The following is a 15,622-nucleotide window of genomic DNA, read 5'->3' as shown; positions in this document are numbered from 1 at the left end:
TCCGGCCTCTGCGGGTGCCGGCCGGTGACCCGCGAGGGCAGGACGGCGTCGCCAGCTCGCGGGTTCTGAGGTGCCAGGCCCCTGCCTCACCTGGGACAGCTCCTCCTGCCGGTTTGGGGGGCCGCGTCCTCCTTCCTCCAGCTTGGCAACAGTGCCCAAGTCCTGGCCTCCATTTCGTCCTTTCTCCATTTCCACTCTGTGGGCTTTATTGTCCCACTTTAAAAAAAAGGAAACTGAGGCTAGAGAGGGTGCGGAAAGGACTTTTCCACAGCCTCTCAGAGAGTGTGTGGAGGTCTTGGATCTGAATCCTGCGCCTTCATTCATTCATTCATTCATTCCACACATATTTATCAATCTCTAGATCTTCAGGCAGTGCGTTCTAGACAGCAAGGTTACAGGTGTGAACAAGAAGCGACCAACCCAATGCACAAGTCACTTCTGAGTGTTTTAATAAGTGATTTGGGAAAAGGTTGGGGTGTTGGCAGATCAGGAGCTGCGGGGTCCGAGTGAGGCCTTCAGATTGTATTCCAGGTGAGATGAGGAGTTCTTGGGACTCTGCAGATGAGAGGGTCTGACGTCCATGACAGCAGCACACTCTGGCCTTTGACAGACGGGAGGCCAGGGTGGGAGAAGGGGACCAAGTCAGGGTAAGTGGCCAGGGTGACGGAGGTGCCTGGCATCTGGCCAGCCGACTTGCCGCCCACCTGGGCGACTCCTTAGTAATATCCTTGCAGAGCCTGAAGCCCAGCCCCTCCTGGCTCCCCAGGGTCCAGCCCAAGCCAGGAAGGCCAGCAGGCGGTCGACTTAGTCTCTCCTGTGTGGGGGCGTGGGGAGGTCTCCCCTAGAAAATCTGGGGAGTCAGGCTGGGGTGGGGCGGGGACAGCTGGGCTCCGGAACACTGGCTCCACTGTGCTTGGCTCTGGTGTGGGACCCCCAGCGGAGGCGTGAGAGACGCCAGACGCATGTGGGTGGTTCCCAGCTGCCTCCTGCGTGAGGACCTGGGGGCGGGGAACTGCTCCGTCCCCACTCCAGGCCCCCCCAGTGACAACCCCACTCCTCTCTCCCCAGTGGGCTCCGAGGGCCTGCCATGCTTGGGACAAGGAGAGGGGCCTGAGCTCCTCCTCCCAGGTCTCCCTCCTCTTCCCCCAAGGCTGTAGCCTTCCCAGCCTGGTCTGGACCCTCCTGCAATCCTTGAGGAGGGGGTCTCAGTTTATCCCACTTCCCGCCTCCTCCAGGCTGACTTGGCACCTCAGCTGGCTCCAGGGGGTCTCTGGAACCTGCTCTTGACCCTCAGGAGCCAGGCTGCCTCCCCTGTAGTTGGGGTCTTTAAAGGTGAGACCATGCCTTCTCCTCACCTGGACCCCCACCCTCCTAATCCCTGCACCGCCGGGCAGGGTGCATCTGGGGGCAGAGCCTGGGTGCTAGTGGGCTCTGTTGGCTACTCCGTCAGCCACCTGGAAAGCACCGAGAGGTGCCCTGAGCCAGAGGAGAAGGCTGGGCTTCCCCACGCTCACTGCACGCAGGCCCTCAGCCCAAGACCTAGTGCCTTGAGGTGTCTCTCAGAAAAGAGGAGCAGAGGGGCTGTGAGTCAGGAGGACTGTGCCCCTCACTTCTGGATGACCTGGGCAAGTCTCCTTCCCACCCCACTTCCTTTTTTGGCACCAGGGGTTTGAGCTACACCCCTGGTCCTTTTTATTTTTTAATTTTGAAACAAGGTCTTTCTAAGCCGCTGATGGTCTCTCTAAGTTGCTGAGGCTGGCCTCAAGCCTGCAATCCTTCGATTTCAGCCTCCTAAGTGCCGGGCTCGTAGGCATGCCCCTCCAGGCCTAGCTGCCTCTTCCCCTTTCTGAGCAGAGGTTAGACCGGAGCATAGACAGAAGAGGCGGCAGGGACCAGGGAGCCTGCAGGCTGGTGTCCTTCCTCTCGATGCCCAGTCCCCCCACCTAAGGCGGAGGCTTCCGGGAGGGAGGCACAGCTTGGGGTAGAGTGGAGGCGGTAACTGAGGGAACAGAGCAGCAGGCGGGGTCCACGGGAGAACCAGCAAGTCTCAGGTTCTAGAAGTGATGGGCGCGATTGAGAAGCCAGGGGGGCTGGTTTCCTCCTCTACCACCAAAGGGTCCCACCAGCTCTGGGATGCCCAGAGAAGCATGGGGGCGGGGGAGAGGGGACCACACATCTCCTGAACACCTACGCCATGCTCTGCAGAGCACTCTGCCCAGCCCACCCCACTGCATCCTCCGTGACTCTGAGGAATCACTAATGCTGTTGCCATTGCGAAGATGTGGATACCACCGAGGCCCAGAGAACTCAAGTCCCCTGCCTGAGGGACCACAGCCAGAGAGTGACAGCTCCAGAACTCAAGCCCAGCTCCAGGCGCCTCCCGGAAGCCCCTCCGTGAAGTGAAGAGGGTTTAGGCGGCCCCTCCCCAGCCCCGTCAGAGGCCCAGGCCACCCCCACCCGGGTGCCTCCTGGGTCCCAAACGGTTTGGAAAATCCTGATGGGAGCAGATGGTGGGGACAGATGGAGGGAAAAGCGAATTACACAAACAAACATTGATAAAGTGATTAAAACCTCAAGCCACCCCTTTCCAAAAAGCCCTGCCCACCCAGCTCTGAGTACAGGGAGCTGGGAGCTGGGCCCTGGGGGTCTCCGGATGCCCAGCATCTCAGCCCCAGCGATCCCAGCTTCTGCTAGCCTCCCTCTCCGCCAGGGACCACCCCCGGACCAGAGCCCAGGGTGGCGGAGCTGCCAGGAGCACAGCCCGGGAGGGGGCGGGGCGGGCCTCGCTGTTCTCAAGGGAGGTGGCCAGGAGGAGCAGCATGGCTGGGGAGGGGCCAGGAAGTCCTGAGAGCTGGAACTGCATTCCTGAAGTGGTGGTGGTGGGGCGCTGCGGCAGGCTGGGGTTCCTCTGGAGAAGCCTCACTTTCCATGTGGGGCTCAGAGAGCTGCCACGGCTGACCAGTTCACTCAGCATCCTGCTGCCCTGCAGAGAGGGGCGGACCCGCCCCCACGCCGTGGTGGAGGGGGCGGGCCCTGCACGTCTGGAAGCCTCCATGATTCTTTCTTCTATAAATGGCAACAGCCATGGGAGCACTGCCCTCAAAGGGCTGCTGAGGGTTAAGAGAAGAGGACTGAAGTGCCCGGCCCTGGTGCAGGCGGCAGCACCCAGGTAACGTGGCTGGCAGACTCCAGCAACTCCTGGAGGTGTTGCACCCAGGTAATGTCGCCTGGCAGACGACTAGGTGTCCTCTGGTGGCCTCCCGGAGCCCTGGTGTTGGGAGACCAGAGCTGAGGCTGGCTGGAGAGAGCCGGCTAAGGAGCGGAGGTTGGGGCTTGAGGAACCTGGTGGCAGTGCCCCCGTGGCTACGAGGCTCAGCAGTAGGAGGATGGCCGCGATGCCCAGAGCAGCCAAGCCCAGAGTCAGGAACTCCAAGTAGCAGAGAAAGGGTTGCATCGCAGTTGACGCCACAGCCCTGGGTTCAAATCCTGACAGGGCTTTTCTTTTTCCAGCTTTGGGAAAGTTGGCAGAAACAGCCCCATTGACCTTCTGGGTTCTTCTCTATAAAACCCACATTTCACCGAGCGTGGTGGCGCACGCTTGTAATCCCCGCGCTTGGGAGGCAGAGACAGGAGGATCGCGCAGGTTCAAAGCCAGCCGTGTGCTGGCTTAGGAGACCCTATTTCCAAATAAAAATGTAAAAATAGGTCTGAGAATGTAGCCCGGAGGTAGAAGGGCTTCCAGGAACCCCAGTACCACCAAAAAAAAAAAAAAAAAAAAAAAAAAAAAACTTGGAAAAAAACCCCCCACATTTCCAGCTGCTTCCTGGACCTGCTCCCAGAAGCCCACAGACACCCCCAGCCTGCTCTGTCCCCCTCCTCCTCCATCCCCCAAACAGGCCTGAGGCCCTACCCCACGGAGGACCCCTCCGTCCCCCTCACCCCACACCTGGTCTCTCAGCCTGCGCTCTCCGCCCTAGACCCCAGACTCCTCCTCAGGTCGGCCTGCATTTCTGCTCTGGTTTATGACGGGTCTCCCGCTGTGATCAGTTTCTCTAAACCGGATTCATCTTCCTCTGCTTAATGGTCTTCCATGGCTCCCCACGGCTTTCCAGAGTAAACAGACACCTGAGGCTGATGTCCCGGCCCTCACCTCCCACCCTGGCGCTCACCCCCCACCTTCCCACTCGCCCAGCTCTCCTGCGACCCCAGTCCCCGCACACGGGATTGCCTTTAGATGGGGGTGAGTGAGGTGACTGCGTTAGCTGGGGTCACATCGCCACCAACTCTTGTCCAGCACAAGCAAGCGCTCTTCCCTGTGTGCGCTCCGGGCTCAGCCAGAGAGGGACAGTCACCTGGGGGAGGTCACTCAGCCAGACCGGCCTTTCGCCTCCTCCCCAGTCACAGCCTCTGGTAGATGAGGGTTCAGATCTTCCCAACTCAGAGAGGGTGTGGGCAGTTCCATTTCACCTATCGCAAACCATATGAAAAATTGAACGCCGGGCGTGGTGGCGCACGCTTGTAATCCCAGCATTCCGGAGGCTGAGACAGGAGGATCCCGGTTCGCAGCCAGCCTCAGCTACTCAGTGAGGTCCTCCGCAAATTAGTGAGACCCTGTTTCAAAATAAAGAATAAAAAATAGGACAGGGGGTGTAGCTCAGAGGTCGGATGCCCCTGGGTTTCATCCCCAGACCCGCAAAAAAAAAAAAAAAAAAAAAAAATTGGGGTCACAGCCAAGGCAATGGCCACCTCCTGGAAATGGTCTGGGCCTGGAGGTTGAGTTTCCACTTGTAACCTGATACCTGGTCCTGTCTGAATGCATTACAATCAGCATGCAGGTCATTTTATTTTTATTTTTATTTATTTAATTTTTTTTTTTTTTTTTTTTTTTTTTTTTGGTGGTACTGGGGATGGAACCCAGGGGCCTTCTACCTCCGGGCTACACGCCCAGACCTATTTTATATTTTATTTGGAAACAGGGTCTCTTAAACCAGCTGAGGCTGGCTTCAAACCTGCGTGATCCTCCTGTCTCCACCTCCCAAGCACTGCCCGGGCTCATGCAGGTCATTTGAGATGAGTGAAGATTTAGTCAAGGTGTGTGTGTGGGGTCCTGGGGCACTCTACACTGAGCTTCACCCCAGCCCTTTTATTTTATTTTTTCCTGCTGGAGAGTGAACCTAGAGGCATTCTACCTTTAAGCTACACCTCCAGCCATTTCTTTCTTTATTCATTCATTCATTTATTCATTCATTCATTTGGTACTGAGGATTGAACCCAGAGGGGTTCTACCTCCAAGTCACACCTTCTCCGGCCAGATTTTATTTTGGAAACAGGGTCTCACTAGGTTGCTGAGAGCCTCACAAAGTTACTGAGGCTGGCTTTAAACCTGCAATTCTCCTGTCTTAGCCTCCCAAGTACTGGGGTTACAGGTATGTACCACCATACCCGGCTTTTCTTTTCCTTTTTTTTTTTTTTTTTTTTGCGGGTCTGGGGATGGAACCCAGGGCCATTCGACCTCCAAGCTACACCCCCTGCCCTATTTTTTTTTCTTTATTTTGAAACCAGGTCTCACTGAGTTGCAGAGGTCCTCACTGAGTAGCTGAGGCTGTCCGCGAACTGAGATCCTCTGGTCTCAGCCTCCCGAATGCTGGGATTACAAGCGTGCGCCACCATGCAAGGCTTATTTTTCATTTTGAAACCGGGTCGCATTAGATTGGTAGGCTGGTCTCAAATCTGCAATTCTCTCTTAGCCTCTCCCAGCTAGTACTGGAATTTTTTTTTTTTTTTTTTTTTTGGTGGTACTGGGGGTGGAACCCAGGAGCCTTCTCCGGGCTACACTCCCAGACCTATTTTATATTTTTATTTGGAAACAGGGTTTCTTAAGCCAGCACGGCTGCTTTTGAACCTGGCTTCCAACCTGCGCAATCCTCCTGTCTCTGCCTCCCAAGCGCAGGGATTACAAGTGTGTGCCACCACGCCCAGTAAGTACTGGGATTTTAAAAAGGTTTTTCTGAAACTGGGTTCTGCCTCGCTCTTGGGGCCGGCTCTGTCCTGAGACTGTCCCAGACTGGAAGCTGCACCCAGAAAGGCATTCAGGGTGACTCTCTTCCTGGCCTCTCTTCCCACTCCCAAACGTGCTTGAAGCCCCCTGCCACCCCCCTCTGCGGGCTGAGCGCCTGCATATGTGCTAAGGGTTGGGTGGGGCCGGGGTGCCAGATGTGCCTCAACACTGGCCAGCTGTGGCTCCACAGCCTCGGCTCTTTGTGGAATCCCCCCTCTCCAGAGCTGTAAGGAACCCACAAGAAGCCTTCACGGAAGGGGCGCACGTGAAGGAGGCTGCTGGGCGATGCTTGGGGCTTAGGGATGCTCGCTCAGCCTACAGCGCAATGTCCCCGAGAGAGGAAAGGTCAGCCTCCATCCACTCAAGGCTCCCACAGTGACCTGCAATCTCCCCCATTCTAGAGAGAAGGAAACGGAGGCACAAAAAGATCAGGGTCCCTGCCTGAGACTGGGCATGAAATTAGAGCCAGATTCCAGATGGGACCCGGCGCCTGCGCTCTTTGCACTGGGCCAGGCTGCCTCGGAGGAGTGAGGGCCTCTCAGAGCCCAGGGGTACCTAGAGCCCAAGAACCCCTCTCCTAGAGTCCAAGCTTGCCCTATTCCAGGGGCTCCCAATCTGTCTCTCTTCCCGGGAAGACCAGGACAGCTCTCATTCCTAGCACCTCAGGTTCTCCTGAGGCTGGGGATTGCCTCTGTTTCCATAGTAACGGCGAACAGAGGGGCCTCCTGAGTCAGTGCAGGGATACTGCACCAGAACCTGCAGGCAGACACGTGCCCGGGAATCCTGGGATGGGGCAGCCTTTGGTACATGCGCACAGATGTGCATACCCTTGCACACGTGAGCACACCCTTCCCCCTTGTGAACACACACACATGCCCTAGCACATGCAGGTGCCCGCACAGCGCTCCAAGCCCTGGCCCACTAACACACAAGTGTGTCAGGATGTCCCATAGCCACCGGGTCCGCTCAGGTGCAGGGAAGGTCCTGGGGAAACAAGGGACTTCTTAACAGAAACACCACTGCAACGTTTATAGATATCTGCCACGCGCCAGGGACTGCATCTTCCTCTGTACATGTAGCATCTCCTGTCGTCCTCGCAAAGCCACTCTGCGATAGGTGCCAGCTAAGGAAACAAGCTCAGAGCTGGAGCGATTCCGCTGAGGGAGGTTACGGCCCAGGCAAGGTCTGAGCCCAGGACTGTTGGGCTTCAGGCCTTGGGCTCTTGTCCTGGTCACCGGACCCCTCGATGCCAGACCCACGAACACTCACGTAGGGACCTGCACACGCAGATGGGCACATCTGGCAGAAGGTGGGACCGAGCTGAGGCCTCCCAACCAGAACACCAGGGTTCCTGGGCCTGGGGAGCGAGAGTTGCTTTCCAGCCCTCAGCCATTCCCAGAACGGAGGAGTGAGAGGAGGCCCCCAGGATCACAGAGATTCTCCCTCCACTGACTTCTTTTCTGAAAAGGAGCTTTAAACAGTAGGAACAAACCCCGCTGGGAGTTTCCTGGGGCTCCCATCAGCTCCCTTTCTCCCAGTGCAGCCGGAGTCCCCATGCCCAGGGCTGGCTCTGACTGAACAGTGCCCTGGCGCTACCTGGATGCTGATTCTGTGGTCTCCGCTCCAGAGGCTGGCCCCTAGGTGGTCCCCTCAGAGTCCGCCCTGCTGGGGCTCCCCCTCACTGGGGTCTTCCTGGCCCCGCCAACCCTGGCTTCTGCGTGGGCAAGGCGGGTGCCCTCTGCTGGCCACACCCTGCTCTGCAAAGCCATGTTCCCTCAAGAAGGATGTGGGAGTGGGGGGGGGGGACCCTGGAGCCTCAGACCTCCAGTTGGGATTGCACCCCTTGGCCTGTGAAAACAGGGGCTAAAGTCACCCAGCCAGGCAGGCGCTGAGCCACCGAGTGCACCTGGGGGCCTCTGTCCTCTCCCTCCCTGGTGGAGAAGAGGTCTTACCCCAGTGGGCTTTACTTCCTGTCACCACCCTCCCCTGGGGCCCCTTCAAACAGGGCCTCTGGCTCCACCACTCTTTTTTTTTTTTTACTGGGGATGGAACTCGGGGGCATTCTACCTCTGAGCTACATTCACTGCCCCTTTTTACTTTTTGTTTTTGAAACAGGGTGTCACTAGGTTAATGAGACTCTCACCACTCGCTGAGGCTGTCCTCAAACCCGCGACCCTCAAGTCTCGGCCTCCCAGGTACTGGGGTTACAGGCAAGCGCCACGGCGCTGGGCTCTGGCCCCACCACTCTTGAGAGCTCTGGTGACCATGGTGTAGCTGAGAATCTCTCTTCAGAAGCAAAGCCGAGGAACTGGGCGTGGTAGCACATACTTGTAATCCCAGTACTTGGGAGGCTGAGGCAGAAGGATGGCAGGTTGTGCAACTTAGTGAGACCCTGTTTCAAAATAAAGAATAAAAAACAGGGCTGGGGGGGGGTGTAACTTGAAGGTAGAATGCCCCTGGGTTCCATCCCCAGACCCGCAAAAACATCAACAGAAGCAAAGCTTAGGTCGGACTTGAGGCACAGAGCTGCCACAGGCTGTACGGCATTAAGCGAGATTGTCAGTCCCCCCGAGAACTGTCAGATGGGAGCCTGCCTTTGTAGACTGAAGAGATGCGAGGAGGTTTCTAGCTCATTAGAAGGCCTCCCCTCCTCCTTCCATTCCTTCTGTAACACCTCTTCCCCACCCCACACCTCGGGTGGATACTATTATTATCCTCCTTTTCAGGAGGAGGGATTGGAGGATCAGAGAGGTGGAGTGGCTGGCCCAGTGTCACCAGCCAGGGGTTTCTAGCTTCAAAATGTGGAGAGCTGATCCCCGACCTGCTTCTCCGGCTCCTCCTCCCAGGCATCCTAAGCGCTGGTTCCTCCTACAAAGTAGTGTCCCAGATCCTCCATCCTCTCGGGTCCCCTGCCACCACCAGGCCGAGACCCTGGGACTGACAGCCTCAAGGTCACCTTACCCCACTCCTGCTTTCTTTTCTTTTCTTTTTTTAGTTTTGTTTTTGCGGTACTGGGGATAGAACCCAGGGGCATCTACCTCTGAGCTACATCCCCAGCCCTATTTTTTATTCTTTTTTTTTTTAAGATTTAAAGAAGTTTATTAGAAAGATAGAAATACAGAATAGAAATACAGCCCCATGCCAAGATGGCATGAGGGGGTGACTCGAAATGAACGGATTTGGAAACTGTCCCCAGGGATCTTTGTGAGACCCCTGGGAATAATTTCCCAAAAACTCCCCAAAGAAACAAAAAAACAGAAAAACAGAAAAAAAGGAAAAGATAGAAATACAGGAGATAAAAATACAGCCCCATGCCAAAATGGCATAGGGGGGTGACTCGAAATGAATACACCCTTTTATTCTTTATTTTGAAACAGGGTCTCATTGAATTGTGGAGGGCCTCGCTAAGTGGTAGCTGAGGCTGTCCAGGAACCGCCATTTTCCTGTCTCGGTCTCCCGAATGCTGGGATTACAAGCGCGCGCCACCATGCCTGGCTCTTTATTTTTCATACTGGAGATTGAACCTCAGGGGCATTCTGCCTCCGAGCTACACCTCCAGCCATTTTTAATTTTTTATTTTGAAACAGGATCTCAGTAAACTGCTGAGGCTGGCCTTAAACCTGCAATCCTCCTGTCTCAGCCTCCAAACCCACTCCGGCTTTCTGCAGTCGGGTCTGCGCACTGGATCAGGCTAAGGGAGCCTTTTAAAAATGTGAAGCCAAAGCTGGCATAATCCCAGCATTTGGGAGGCTGAGACCAGAGGATCACGGTTCATGGAAAGCCTCAGCTACTTAGTGAGGCCCTCCACAACTTAGTGAAACCCTGTTTCAAAATAAAGAATTAAAAAAAAAAAAAAACAGGGCAGGGAGTATAGCTCAAAGGTCAAATGCCCCTGGGTTCCATCCCCAGACCTGCAAAATAAATAAATAAATAAAAATAAAAATAAATAAAATGTAAACCCAGTTGGCACGGTGGTGGACATCTATAATTTCAGTACTTGGGAGGCTGAGGCAGGACGGCAGGTTCACAGCCAGCCTTTGCAACTCAGTTAGACCCTTTAGCAACTTAGTGAGACCCTGTTTCAAAAAAAATTTTTTTTTTTTTTTGCAGGTCTGGGGATGGAACCCAGGGGCATTTGACCTTTGAGCTATACCCCCTACCCTATTTTTTATTCTTTATTTTGAAACAGGGTCTCACTAAGTTGCAGAGGGCCTCATGAGGTTGCTGAGGCTGTCCTTGAACCTATGATCCTCCTGTCTCAGCCTCCCAAGTACTGGCGTTCAAAGCATGCACCACCATGCCTGGACTCTTTCTTTCTTTCTTTTTTTTTGGTGGTACTGGTACTGGGGGTGGAACCCAGAGGCTTTCTACCTCCGGGCTATACTCCCAGACCTTTTATTTGGAAACAGGGTCTCACTAAGTTGCTGAGAGCCTCACTAAGTAGCTGAGGCTGGCTTTGAACCTGTGCGATCCTCCTGTCTCAGCCTCCCAAGCATGGGGATTACAAGTGTGCGCCACCACGGCCCAGCATGCCTGGACTGTTTCAAAATTAAAAATTTAAAGGGCTGAGCCGGGTGCGGTGGCGCACGCTTGTAATCCCAGTATTCTGGAGGCTGAGACAGGAGGATCGCAGTTTGCAGCCAGCCCCAACTACCTAGTGAAGCCCTTTGCAACTCAGTGAGACCCTGTTTCAAAATAAAGAATAAAAAATAGGGCTGAGAGTGTAGCTTGGAGGTAGAATGCACCTGGGTTCCATCCCCAGTACCACAAAATAAAATTAAAATAAATAAGTAAAAATAAAAAGGGCTGGGGGGCATGACTCAGAGGCAGAATTCCCCTGGGTTCAATTCCCAGGCCCCCAAAAATAAAAAGTAAACCCACGGCATCATGGCTGTGCACCTCAGAGCGCCCCATGGCTAGTGGAATGACTCCGAGCTCTCTCCGCACCCCCGAGGTGCCCTCATTTTCTTGGCCGGCTCACACTGCTCCAGTCTCTCTGGCTTTTATGAACGTGCCAAGCTTGCCTCTGCCCTGGCGCGCCCTCTGCACCTGCTGGCCCGTGGCTGGAGCGCCCCTCCTGTTCCTTCTGCAGGTCTCAGTGCAGACCCCAGCCCCTGGACCATGCTCTGGCCATCGCCTACCCGGCAGCGCCACCATCCCATCCAGGTCCCTCCCCGCCTCGGGCCTCTTTAGCCCTCCTTAGTGTGCTTCCGGCTGGTCTCTGCTCCCATAGGGGGCTGGTCTCCTTTACATCTTGTACTTAGTGGGTGCTCCAAGTGTTTGTTGAATGAATAAAGAACCTTCCTAGCCCGAGTTCTCTCGTAAGCTAGGAGCCGTCTTTCAAATCTAGTCCTATTTTTCCTGTTCCCAGTGTCCCAGCCCAGAGCTGATATCTCCTCCCTGCGGCCCCTCCGCACAACACTGGCTCCCAGGCCTCACTGGGCCAGGTCCCGCCTGACCACTAGCACTTATTAAGGTCTGTGATGGTCTCCTCTCAGAAGGCCCTCCCTGCGGCCCTCCCAGGTCCATCCTCTCTGTACTTCCTGTTCCAGAGGGCAGTCCCCTCTCTGAATTTTTTTTTGGGGGGTCTGGGGATGGAACCCAGGGGCATTTTACCTCCAAGCTACACCCCCAGCCCTATTCTTGATTCTTTATTTTGAAACAGGGTCTCACTGAGTTGAAAAGGGGCCTCACTAAGTAGCCAAGGTTGGCCTTGAACTGCGATCCTCCTGTCTCAGCCTCCCAAATGCTGGGATTACAAGCGTGTGCCACCATGCCCAGCTCCCTCTCTGAATTTTAACATTTTCTCCTCCCCCAAGCATTGTTTCTCCTCAAGGGCTAGATCCATTGTGATTTCGAGGGCCTCAGCTGGCCTTTTAAGATTAGACAGACCAGACCAGTGCCTACCCAGGGCAAGCCACTCCCCCCGTTTGAGCCTCACTATCCTCATCTATAAAATGGGTATAACCCCCCCCCCCAATTCTCAGAGTCTTGAAGATTCGAAGTTTTCTCTTATGTATGGAATGTTCCTGAACATGGAAAGTGGTAGGTGAGTGGCGGGTCCCTTTCCTGGGGTAGAAGCTCTGGACTTAGCAACTGCCTCTGTGAACAACAGGCCCCTCAGCCTTCCAGGGAAGGATGGCCTCCGGTGAGCCCTGTCCTAGAGGTCCTTAGAGGGGAGAGGAGGGTGAGGGCTGCCCGTGACGAGCGTCGCCCAGATCAGGTCCTGAACTTGGAAGCACATTAGTGAATCTGAGTTCACTGGCTGTGTGCCCGGGGCCAATTCCCTCACCTCTCCCAGCCTTAGCTTCCTGACCTGGAATGGAGGCTGATGACACCCACCAGCCTAAGAACATGAGTCAAGTTTTCACTTATTGGTAGGCCCTTGCGTGGTTACTAGGTCCCAAATCAGTCTCCTGATCTTCTGATGCTTCCTGTGATTGCAGAAGGGATGTGCCGAAGGGGAGCCCTAGACCTGGGCCATGGTCATCCAGGCTTTTAAGAGGAGCCCTCCTATTCTTTTTTTTTTTTTTTTTTTTTTTTTGGTGGTACTGGGGGTGAAACCCAGAGGTTTTCTACCTCCAGGCTATACTCCCAGACCTATTTTATATTTTATTTGGAAACAGGGTCTCACTAAGTTGCTGAGAGCCTCACTAAGTAGCTGAGGCTGGCTTCGAACCTGTGTGATCCCCGTCTCAGCCTCCCAAGCGCGGGGATGACAGGCGTGCACCACCACGCCCGGCTGAGGAGCCCTCCTATTCTAAATGGCTTCTTGGGTTCCAGCTGGGGCACCTGCAGTCTGAGTTAAGTGCTGAGACTCTGGAAAGGTCCTTTTTTTGTGGTACTGGGGTTTGAAATCATGGGCATTCTGCCTCTGAACTGTACCCCCAGCCCTGTTTTATTTTTGAATTTTGAAACAAGGTCTCACTAAGTTTCAGAGGGCCTCACTAGCTGAGGCTGGCTTCAAACCTGTGATCCTTCTTTCTTAGCCTCCCAAGCACTGGGTTTACAAGCAAACGCCACCATAGGCAGCTTCTGGAAAGTTCTTGACACCTAAGAGGGTGCAGGTGCTGGTAACCCCACCAGGTCCCAATGTGTCAGTGGCTAGCCAGCCCCCCAGGAGAGGACTGTGGAGTGCTCCAGGGCAGGACAGCGAGCGTGGCGCAGGAGGACGGAGCCCCCAGCCCCAGAGCCCTGTTCATGTGTCATTCAGACTTCCACTGCTGGATTCCCAGAGCCTGGCATGTAATAAATAGGTGCTCGATAAATATATGTTGGGAGAATAATTTATTCTATACAGTCAACAAACACTGAGTACTTACTGCATATTAGGCCCTATGCTAGGAGATGGAGCAGAGCCAGGGTACCCAGAGCAACCGCGTGCTGATGGCCAGGCTCACCCAGGGCGCCCCTAAATCCTCCCAGCTCTGTGCCCCCAAGCCAGCTCCCTCCCATGGCTGCCAGCCTCCAGGCACCAGGGCTTATCTCAGAATTGGGGGCCTCAGAGGCCTGGAAAACCTGCACCCCACGGCCACAAGTCCTCAAATCCTCCCAGTCCTCCGCGCCCCCTCCTCCAGCTTCCTCCCCTCCTCCCTCTCAAACCCTCAGAGATCGCCATCTCCCCCTCCCAATGCCCTACATCGGCCTAGGGTTTTACCCGAATGGGCCAGCAGGTGGCGCTGAGGATCCCCTTTCCCCAGCACTGGACTATAAAGGCCAGTCCCCACCGGGACCCTCTCCCGCCCTCCTTTCTCCGGAGAAGGGAGAGTGGATGGAGTCTGTGACCTCTGACTGACTCCTCTCCTTACTGGCTCCTAGGGTGGAGCAGCGAAGACGCTCCAGTTGTTCCTACAGGCCTCCTGGTTGTCTCGGGGCGGGGGTGGGGTGGGGGGGTGACAGGGTCCCTAGGGGCCAAGCTGCAGCTGGTAGGGCGGGGCAGGCAGGGCAGGGCTGAAGCTGCCAAGAAAGAAATAGAGAAAAAGGAGAGGGAAGGTGCTCTGGCTCCCAGCTTCTATCTCTGCTGAGGCTCACCCCTAGGATACGGTTTGTGGCTGAAGAAACCAATGGGGCTGGCCTGGAGGTATGGAGGGGCTGAGTAATAAAATTCTTGGGTTTTTTTTGTCTTGTTTTGTTCTTGTACTGGGGATTGCACCCAGGGGCATTCTACCTCTGAGCTACTTCCCCAGTCCATTTTATTTTTAATTTTGAAACAAGATCTCACTAAGTCTCACTGAGTTGCAGAGGCTGACCATCAAGCCAACCAGAGATCCTCCCGTCTCTACTGGGATTGCAGGCTTGTGCCTCGACACCCAGCTCTGGCAGCAAGATTCTGCTGCTCATTAAACCCCTGAGCCTACTCCACTCACTCCCCCCCTTGGAGGTGACCAAGTAGAAACCTGGGGTCAGGGGAAGGAGTCCTGGGGTGGGCAACAGGAGAGGAGTGTTGTCTTATTGCCGTGTGTGGCTGAATTTGCCCCAAGCTCTTCCATCTCTGCACTTGGGTTTCTTACTCTAAACCCTAGGGGTTGGGAAGGAAGACCTTGAAGACCCTCCGTGGATAACTGTCCTCTCTCCAAAAAGAGTGGCTCTTCCAGGAGCTGGAAAACTCTTAAGACAGAGGAATCCCTTAGCGGGGCGTGGTGGCGCACGCTTGTAATCCCAGCATTTGGGAGGCTGAGACAGGAGGATCGCGGTTTGAGGACAGCCTCAGCTACTTAGTGAGGCCCTTTGCAACTCAGTGAGACCCTGTTTCAAAATAAAGAATAAAAAGCCAGGCGTGGTGGCGCACGCTTGTAATTCCAGCACTTGAGAGGCTGAGACAGGAGGATCGCGCAGGTTCGGAGCTGGCCTCAACTACTGAGTGAGGCTCTCAGCAACTTAGTGAGACTCTGTTTCCAAATAAAGTATAAAATAGGTCTGGGAGTACAGCCCAGAGATGGAAAAGCCCCTGGGTTCCACCCCCAGTACCATAATTAATTAATTAATTAATTAATTAAAAATAGGGCTGGGGTGCAGCTTGGAAGTAGAATGCTCTTGCGTTCCATCCCAAGTACAGCGAGGAAAAAAAAAAAAAAAAAAAAAGGAATTCCTCCCCCAGACCTGCAGTAGAATTTTGGAGAGTGGAAACAGAGGGGTTTTTTGGACTGACGGGTGGTCCCTCCATGTCAGGGGCCCTGGGGCCTTGGTCTATGCCTTTTCCCCCTGATTTGGACTTGAATTAGAGGATGTCACAGGGTAGAGGCGGGCGCTTCCCAACTTCCTGGCACCCCAGAGGTCCTCTCATTAGGGAGGGGCGGTTAGGTTCGAGACAGGGGCACCTCTTTGTCCTAAGATCAGGAAAAGAGTGGGTTGGGCAGGAGGGTGTTGCAATGACAGAGGAAGCATGTTGATGTCCCAGGGCGGAGAAGCACGGCCATCCCAGGCCCTTAGTTCAATCCCTGCACAGACATTCAGGCGGGCCAAAATGGGTGTGGGGGCCATACACACAACTGAGGAAGAGGGGTTGTTCTAGATGATTCTCCGGCTGGGGAGGCACTGCTCCAGACAGATTCTAGAACCCCAGAG

This window comes from Muscardinus avellanarius (assembly GCF_963383645.1).
Source record: "Muscardinus avellanarius genome assembly, chromosome: 3".
Lineage (NCBI taxonomy): Eukaryota > Metazoa > Chordata > Mammalia > Rodentia > Gliridae > Muscardinus > Muscardinus avellanarius.
Note: the sequence above shows the minus strand (reverse complement) of the source record.